The sequence below is a fragment of the Stegostoma tigrinum genome, chromosome 16 (assembly GCF_030684315.1).
Source record: "Stegostoma tigrinum isolate sSteTig4 chromosome 16, sSteTig4.hap1, whole genome shotgun sequence".
Lineage (NCBI taxonomy): Eukaryota > Metazoa > Chordata > Chondrichthyes > Orectolobiformes > Stegostomatidae > Stegostoma > Stegostoma tigrinum.
The window spans coordinates 1,875,186-1,884,090 of NC_081369.1; positions in this window are offsets into that span (position 1 = coordinate 1,875,186).

Genomic DNA, 8,905 nt, shown 5'->3' on the forward strand with positions numbered 1-8,905 from the left:
GGAGTTCTGTAGAGTTAGTTTTGAAGCACAGCTTTGCAGGTTATGTACTGACAGAGTGCATTGTTGTTAAGTTCACAGATGTCACAAAGACTGAGTGTCAGATAATGTTGAGCAAGTGGGGAGGCTGCAGAAGGGTAGGCTCCGCGATTAAGCAAAGAAGTGGCTGATATAATACAATATGGGAAAGTGTGATGTTATGAACTTTAGTCTATACATCTATTCTTCCTATTATTTTCCAAATAGACTTTGGCATTTGAAAGCTGAAGCACAAAGTGCCTAATGAATCTTAGTTCAGGATTTCCTTAAGATTAATGTGGACATTCAGAAGTTAGCTAGGAAGGCACATGTTCACGATGGGCATCCAATACCAATACACTTGTATCCCCCACATGGCTGGCCTGAATGCCCTTATTTCTTCCCCTACCACAGACCCAACCAATCTCCCTCCACTGATAACACATCTCTTTAACTGAATTCTTCCATGCCCTTATCAAATTCACCTTTAACTCCTCCCACTTCCTATGGACGGAGCGGGTGTCCATGGGCACCCCCATCAGCTGAAGCTATGCCTGCCTCTCCGTAGGAGACATGTAACAATCTCTCTTCCACTGCTGCACTGGTACTGAATCCCACCTCTTCCTCGGTTACATTGATTGTATCAGGGTTGCCTCATGATCCCATGAGGAGCTTGAACAGTTCATCAACTTCACGAACACCTTTCATCGCAACCTGAAATTCACCTGGATCATCTCTGATACCTCCCTCTCCTTCCTAGAGCTCTGTCTCCATCCAGTACCAGTGCTGCAGTGGAAGAGCGGCTGTTCCACGTCTCCTACGGTGAGGCTTCGGCTGATGGGGGTGCCCATGGCCTTGCGCTCAGTCTTCAGGAATTGGGATGAGTTAAAGCAGAATCTCTGGTGACTGTCTCCAAACCAGTATCTATATCAAGCTCACCAACATCCACAGCTCTCTCTACCACACCTGCTCTCGCCCACCTTCCTGCAAGAATGCAATTCCCTTTTCCCAATTCCTTGACCTCCTCTGCATCTGCTCCCAAGTTGGGGTGTTCCACTCCTGCTCATTCCGGACGTCCACCTATTTCAAGGACTACAACTTCCTGCCATTCCCCGTTCTGGTTATCAAAAATGCCATCAACTGCATCATTTGTGTCCCCCTGCACCTCTGCCCTCGCACCCCCTCCCCCACCCACCATCAGAAATAAAGACAGAATCCCCCTTGTCCTCACATATTAGTAACCTCAGATTCGATGCATCATTCTCCGCCACGTCTGAAATCTGCAATCTGATCCCACGACTTAGTAGATATTTCCCTCCCCACCCCTATCTGCCTTTTCTCGGCCCCATAAGCAAACCTCCTCCTCATAACCGCCTCCTTGACCGAACACAACCTGCCCATCTTCAATCTGATCTATCTGGCCATTCCACCTCATTGACCAATCCCAACCACTGTCTGCCTGCACTTACCAATCACCACTTCACTGAACTTCCACAGCCCCACGCTTCCTGTCTATTTATTTCCCAGCTCCCTTGCCCCTCCCCCATTTCTAAACAAGCGTCCTAACATCTAACGTCAAATTCCCTGCTCCTCTGATTTTGTCTGTACTGCTGTGTTCCTCCAACTGCACATTGTTATCTCAGGCAAATGCAATAATATCTTTCATTTCATGAGAGCTAGAATACAATACGTACTGCTGTGGCTGTAGAATTTTCTGTTCACTTGCAATATTGTGAACAGTTTTAGGACCCAAATGTAAGGAAGGAATTGCTGGCATTGGAAGGAGTGCAGAGGAGGTTCACAAGAATGATCCACTGGATGATGTGCTTGTCAGTTGAGGACTCTGGTTCTGTTCTTGATGGAGTTTAGAAAGATGAGGGAGTATCATTGAAATGCACAGAATTTTGAGAAGCCTGAACAGAGTGGTGGTTCATAAGACGTTTCCACTTTAAAGTGAGATATGGATCTGACGCTGGAGTCTGAATGTTGGGGTTGGCCCTTTGGGCGTAAGATGCGAAGGATTTTCTTGAGCTGTGGGTGTTAATCTGTGGAACTCATTTCCACAGAAGGCTTTGGAGGCCAAATCATTGAACACATTGAAGACAGAAATGTGTTGGATTACTTGGGTCATAGATATTGCATGGAAAAGGCAGGAGTGTAGTGTTCAGAAACAAACCAGCCATGATCGAACGGTGGAACAAACTCAGTGGGCTGAAAAACCTCATTATACTCCTTTATTTTAATGTTTCATGAACTTATTAACCATGAAAAGCAAGTTTGTGCTATGGTCAGGCAAGTTGGTTGGCAATATGCAATTCTTCCTCATACCCCTGCTGGCAAGCAGTAAGAGTGGCTCAGTGTCCTGGCCAGCTGTCCCACAGAAGAGATTGCAAACCATTGCAGAGATTTGCCAATAAATTAGGACCACACCACGAGAAATCCATGGTATCAGAAACAAGGGTGGCAGTAAAGATAGACGTAGGCATGTCAGAAACAGCAGCAAACCAGTGGACTGGGAGAGATTTAAAATCCAGCAGAGGATCCAGGGTTTAATTCAGAAAGGGAAAATAGGAAATGAGAAGTAAGCTGACAGAAAACATTAAAACAGTCTGCAAAAGCTTGTAAAAGTCTGTGAGTAGAAAAGACGAGTGAAGACAAATGTAGTTTCATTGCAGTTAGAATCAGGTGAATTCATTTTGGACAATGAAGAGATGGCAGGCCAATTAAACAAACATATTTTGATTCTGCCTTTATGAAGGAGGGCACCGATAACCTTCAGGAAATGTTAAGGGACAGAGGGTCAAGCATGAGGGAGGAACTGAAGAAAATCCTTATGAGCCAGGAAAAGGTATTGAGGAAATTGATAGGATTAAAACCTAATAAGTGTCCAGGGCTAGATCCTCTATCCAAGATTAAGGAAGTAGCCCTAGAAACAGTGAATGCATTGGTGATCATTTTCTGGCACTCTATCGGAACTCCAGAAGAGTTCCAAAAGACTGGAGAGTAACGAATTTTATTCTACTTTTTGTTCCAAAAATAGGAGGGCGAGAGAAAATGGGGAATAATAGGCTGGTTAGCATGATGTCGGTGGTGGGGAAAATGCTTCAGACAATCATCAAGGATGTAATAACTGAGAATTTGGAATGTGATGACAGTACTGGTCTAAGTCAGCATGGATTGACAAAAGGGAAATTGTGCTTGACAAATCCTTTGGAATTTATTGAGGGTGTGACCACTAATGGTGAATGAGTAAATGTTGTGTGTCTGGACTTCAAACAGGTTTTTGATAAGGTCAAAAAAAAAATAAAGCTAATGGTATCAGGGTAATGTGTAGACATGGCTAGAGAACTGGATGGCAGACAGTGTGCTGAAAGAAGGAATAAATGGGTCCTTTTCAGGGTAGCAGACAGTGATGATTGGGGTGCTGCATTGTCAGTGCTGGAACATCAGCTGTTCACAATACACATTAATGATTTGGATGAAGTAATTCAATGTCATATATCCAAATTTACAAATGACACTAAACTGGGTGGTATTGTGCTTTGAGGGGGATGCTAGGAGGCTGCAGGGTGATGTGGATTGAATGGTTGAGTGGGTGATATGCAAATGCAATATAATGAGAGGTTATCCACTTTTGTCACAAATCAGGAAGGCAGATGATTATCTGAATGGTGACAGGTTATGTTAAAAGGTAAGGTGCAATGAGACCTGAGGATCATGGTAGAAAAGTTGATGCAGGGTGGCGAGCAATTGCAACAGCATGTGAGAAAGTCAATGACATTCTGGCCCTCACAAGAGGAATTGGGTGTCGGAATAATGATGACTTGCTACAGGTATACATGACATTAGTGAGGCTGCACCTTGGGCATCGTTTGCAGTTTTGGCCTCCTCGTCTGAGGAAGGGCATTCTCATTCCTGAGGAAGTCCAGGAAAGGGTCAGCAGACTGATTCCCTGGATATCATGATTGACACATGAGGAAACATTTGATCGACTGGGCTTGTATTCACTGGATTTGGAAGAATGAAGGGAGATCTCCTGAAAAAAATATAAAATGCTGAGGTGTCTAGATGAGCCAAATGTGGGAAGAACGTTCCCAATGTTGGGGAAGTCGAGAATAAGAGGTCACAGTCTAAAAATAAGGGATAAGCCATTCAGGACTGAAATGAGTGAAGAATGTCTTCACCCAGAGTTGTGAACCAGTGGAATTTCCACCTGCAGGAACCTGTTGGGGGCAGTTCATTGGATCTGTTCAAGAGGGAGCTGCCAGAAGCCCTTGTGGCTAAAGGGATCAACGAACATGTGGGGAAGACAGGAATGAGATACTGTGATTGTTTGATCATCCATGATCATATTGATGGGTGGTGCAGGCTTGACAGGCTCAATGGCCGAGTCAACATGTATTCTTTCAGCGAGTTTTGAGAAGATTTGTAGCTCAGCTTGAGACCAGATGTGAGTTTGCTTGCTGAGCTGAAAGGTTAGTTTTCAGACGTTTCGTCACCATTCTAGGTAACATCATGAGTGAGCCTCCGGTGAAGCACTGGTGTTAGGTCCCACTTTCTATTTATCTGTTTAGGTTTCCTTGGACCCAAGGAAACCTAAACACATAAATAGAAAGCAGGACATAACACCAGCACTTCGTCGGAGGCTCACTGATGATGTTACCTTGAATGGTGACAAAACATTTGAAAACTAACCTTCCAGCTCAGCGAACAAACTCACATCCAGATCTATTCTTTCACCCTGTGTTTTCATTGAAATATTGCCTGCTACTGACCTCATGACCAAAAACTCAGATTGTAGTTTCTGTGTTGCCTCAGGCCTGTAACATTTTAAAGCTGATTAATTCAAGAACAAACAACAACTTGACAGCGACAGCGCTTGAGCCCACTTGGCCTTGATTGAGTCGACATGGAGGTGTTTCCACTTTGTAGGAGAGACGTGGTCATGGCTTAGAAAGGGTGGATGCTGAGTAGTTTTTTTTCCGTTAGTTGGGGAGACTAGAGCCTGTGTGCACAACCTTAGAATTAGAGTGGATCGATCTAGCACAGAAATGAAGAGACATTTCTTCAGCCTGAGACTGGTGGGCCTATGGAATTCATTGCCACTACGCGCAGTGGAGGCTGGGATGTTAAACATCTTCAAGGCAGAGATTGATAAATTCTTGATCTCACATGGAATTAAGGGCTACGGGGAGAGTGAGGGTCAGTGGAGTTGAAATGCCCATCATCCATGATTAAATGGTAGGGTGAACTTGATGGGCCAAATGGCCTTACATCCACTCCTATCTCTTAGGGTCTTATGGACCTGAGGGCAGAGACTTGGAGTGAAGGGTTTACCATTCAGAACAGATGCAGAGGAACATCTTCAGCAGAAGGTGGTGAATCTGTGGAACTCTTTTCCACAGTTAGCTATGGAGGCCAAGTCATTGACTATCTTTAAGATGGATAGTTGAGGTTTTCATTGGTGAGTGGATTGAAGGTTACAGGGAGTGGGCTGGAGAATGGAGGAGAGAGACATATCATCCATTATTGAATGATGAAGCAGAATCGAAGGGCCAAATGGCCTAAACCCACTTCTGTATTTTTTAGTTTAATAGTCCAATTGTTCTGGAGAAGTGGCATATTCATCACTTCAAAATAGTGTGATTCATCAATATGAGATTGAGCATTCTGTCATTGAATGGTGAATTGAGTTGGATTATGAGTGGACAGTTCTTGTGTGTATTGAATGTGGCAAGTTATTTTTTAAGGCCTTACATTTCAGATAGTATGATATATTATAAGTCGCGTAAAACTGATCGTATCATATGATCATGCAATCTCAGTATCCCATTCTGCGAGTGCACCAACAGGGGTGGCACAGTGGCTCAGTGGTTAGTGCTGCTGCCTCACAGCACCACGGCTGAGGTTCGATTTCAGCCTCGGGTGACTTTCTCTGTGATTTGCATGTTTTCCTCATGTCTGCGTGGATTTCCTCCGAGTAATCTTGTTTCCTCTCTCAGTCTAAAGCTCTGTGGGTAAGGTGGAGTGGCCATTGTATCTTGCCTGTCGTGCTTAGTTGGGTTATGTGGGAATGGGTCTGTGTGGACTTGTTGGGCTGAAGGGCCTGTTTCCACACTGTTGGGATTCGAGGATTTCTATGATCAGCCTACTGTTTCCATAACAGCGAAAAGATGTTGACAGGTTATATATCTGAGAGTAGACAGCATTGATAACAGATGAGCTGATATTACAAACAAATAAAGTGTGATCATATATGATCACTAAAATGTCTGTGACTCCGGCTTGAAAGCTTGAACAATTTCCTGTATCACAGTGCAATGATCAATTAACTAAACCACACGGTTCCACTCTCGCTCTCATCAAAGTCATCTGAAACAAACTGAAAGTTGTTGCAAGGTGCAAAGGATGAGCCATTTGCAGTTCTCTCCCAAATCCCCTCAACTGACTCACTCATAGTCACACTGTCTTGTTCCTGATGAGCCAAGATACTATTTTAAGGAGTGTATCCACTTCATTGCAAAATGTGCCCGGGTAACAGTTTTTAAACCTGTCTCTGTCCCACTAATTAAATTTTAGCCACCAGGCCATGAAGCCTTTTCTGAAACTATCCCAGTTTTAAACATGCACTGCCTTTGTGATGCCCTGCATCTCACTGGTGTCCAGGAGATCTCAACTTCCACAAACTTAACACGTCTCATGCTTTGCAAACTTCATTGCATCTCAATTATATCATATTTAATTGAAGATATAAAGATCAAATGAGCAAAATATCCACGAACAAACATTGCTTTGCTTTCATAAGACGTCAGATTTTGATTTTTCTCAGAACATGTCTGCTCTGCTCCTGGCTACCTTGGACTGGAATGGACTATACTGGGCGGCTCTTCTAAACGATTCTGACTGTCTCTGGTTTTCCATTCACTTGAGCCTCCAACTGACATTGACTTACCAGATGTAAAAATTCTGCATGTAATAATACCATATGTATATAATGCAGGAACGTTCCTAATGTTTAACTGTGTAAATGTGCACTTGTGTTTTCAAGGCATACAATACAATGGGTGAAGTGCTGGAAAATGGGATTAGAATAGGTTGTTATTTTTGACTGGCCCAGACACAGTTGACTGAACTGCTTTTCTCTGCACTGTGGTTCTCTATGAATGTATAGGTCCTCTTCTAACTGGTGATTGCTTTTCAGTCCTCCATGCATTCACAACCCAAACAAATGCAGCCTGTGTTCTGACTGTGATTTTGTATACTCTGCTAACTTAGACTGACTTTATTAAGGTTCTAAACTCACTTGCTCTTCGAAATGCCGCTGACTGCCTCTGGATCCTGATTTCGCATGTTGCCTCACACTACTGCATTTCCCAGCTTCCAATAACTTTTCATAAATATTTTAGAATGTGGTCAAAATGAATTCTGATAACAACAAAATCAAAAATAAGTGTTCACTGTTTGATAGCCCTGTGAATCAAATGGAAAGGATATTTCAGTTTTAACTCTTCTCAGAAATGACTTTGGGTTACTATATAGATGCGAGGGTTTGTGCAGCCACCGAGGAGCTGGAGAAGATATCCAATTGTACCCACAATGGGCGAAGGTGGAGATAATTTGAATATGAATGCAATTTGCTCATGAATGAAACATAAGTCGTCATAACAGGATGAAACTGCCTGAGGCAGCAAAGTAAAATGATGGACTTTCAGCACCTTTCCATCTCTGTGTCACTGGGCCCTCTCTCTCTGTTTCCACCCAGAGCCTCCTGCGGGCTTTACTTGCCATGTAGATGTGTCTGACTGTCTGTCAGTACAATCAAAAGAATGAGTGGAGTTAGAAAGTGATGGAGGAGTGCATATGCAGTCCACAGGATTGAAGTATAATATTCTGTTTTTTTTTAATGCAAAACCACTCCACGTTATTGAATGTGTATTCAGGTCTGTATTTCATGAAGCAGGCAATGCTTTCCAACCAGCCCAGCACAGTCACTATTACAATAACCACTCTTATTTATATATTTATTTAAATGCCTTCTGAAGTCAGAAATGTTCCCTCATCTATCATTTCCTCTGGAGTACCATTCGACGCCAACCAAACTGAAACTTAATTCTTTCTCCTCTCACCATTAAAAATATGTCCATTCGTCTCACCCCTTAGACTCCCATGCTCAAGTGAAAAACATCCCAGCCTACCCAGCTTCTCCTGATAACTTACCCCCTCCATTCTTGGTAACAGCGTGGCAAATCTTTCCTGGTCACCCAAGCTTTATAATATTCCTCCTATAACAGGGTGGACAGAACTCGAGACAGTACTCCAGGAAAGATCTTGCCAATGTCCGATCCAACATCAAAAGATGTCAGAACTCCTACATTCAAAGGTCTGAGCAGTGAAAGCAAGGGTGCTATAAAACTTTCTGAAACATCCTTTCTATCATATGACTCAAACCTCAAAGAATTATGTACCTGAGCCACAAGGTTTCTCTGTTCTACAATACTACTCAAGTCTGACGTTTAATTTATAAGCATTGCCCTTGGTTGTTCTATCAAAAGTTAATACATCACAGGTCACCAAATCAATCTCCATCTACATGGAACTGGAGGAGCACAGCAGGCCAGGCGGCATCAGAAGAGTGGGAAAGTTGAAGTTTTGGGCCGAGATCCTTCTTCAGAAATGAAGGGTCCTGACCCGAAATGTCAATTTTCCTGCTGTACAGATACTGCTTGGCCTGCTGTGTTCCTCCAGGTCCACACAGTTGTTTCTGGCTCCAGCATCGGCAGTTCTTCTCATGTCTAAACTCCATCCGCCACTCCTCAGCCCACTCAACCAGTTGATCAAGGGGACTGTAATCTTTTTTTTTAAAAAAAAACCTTCTTTACTCTCCACTTAA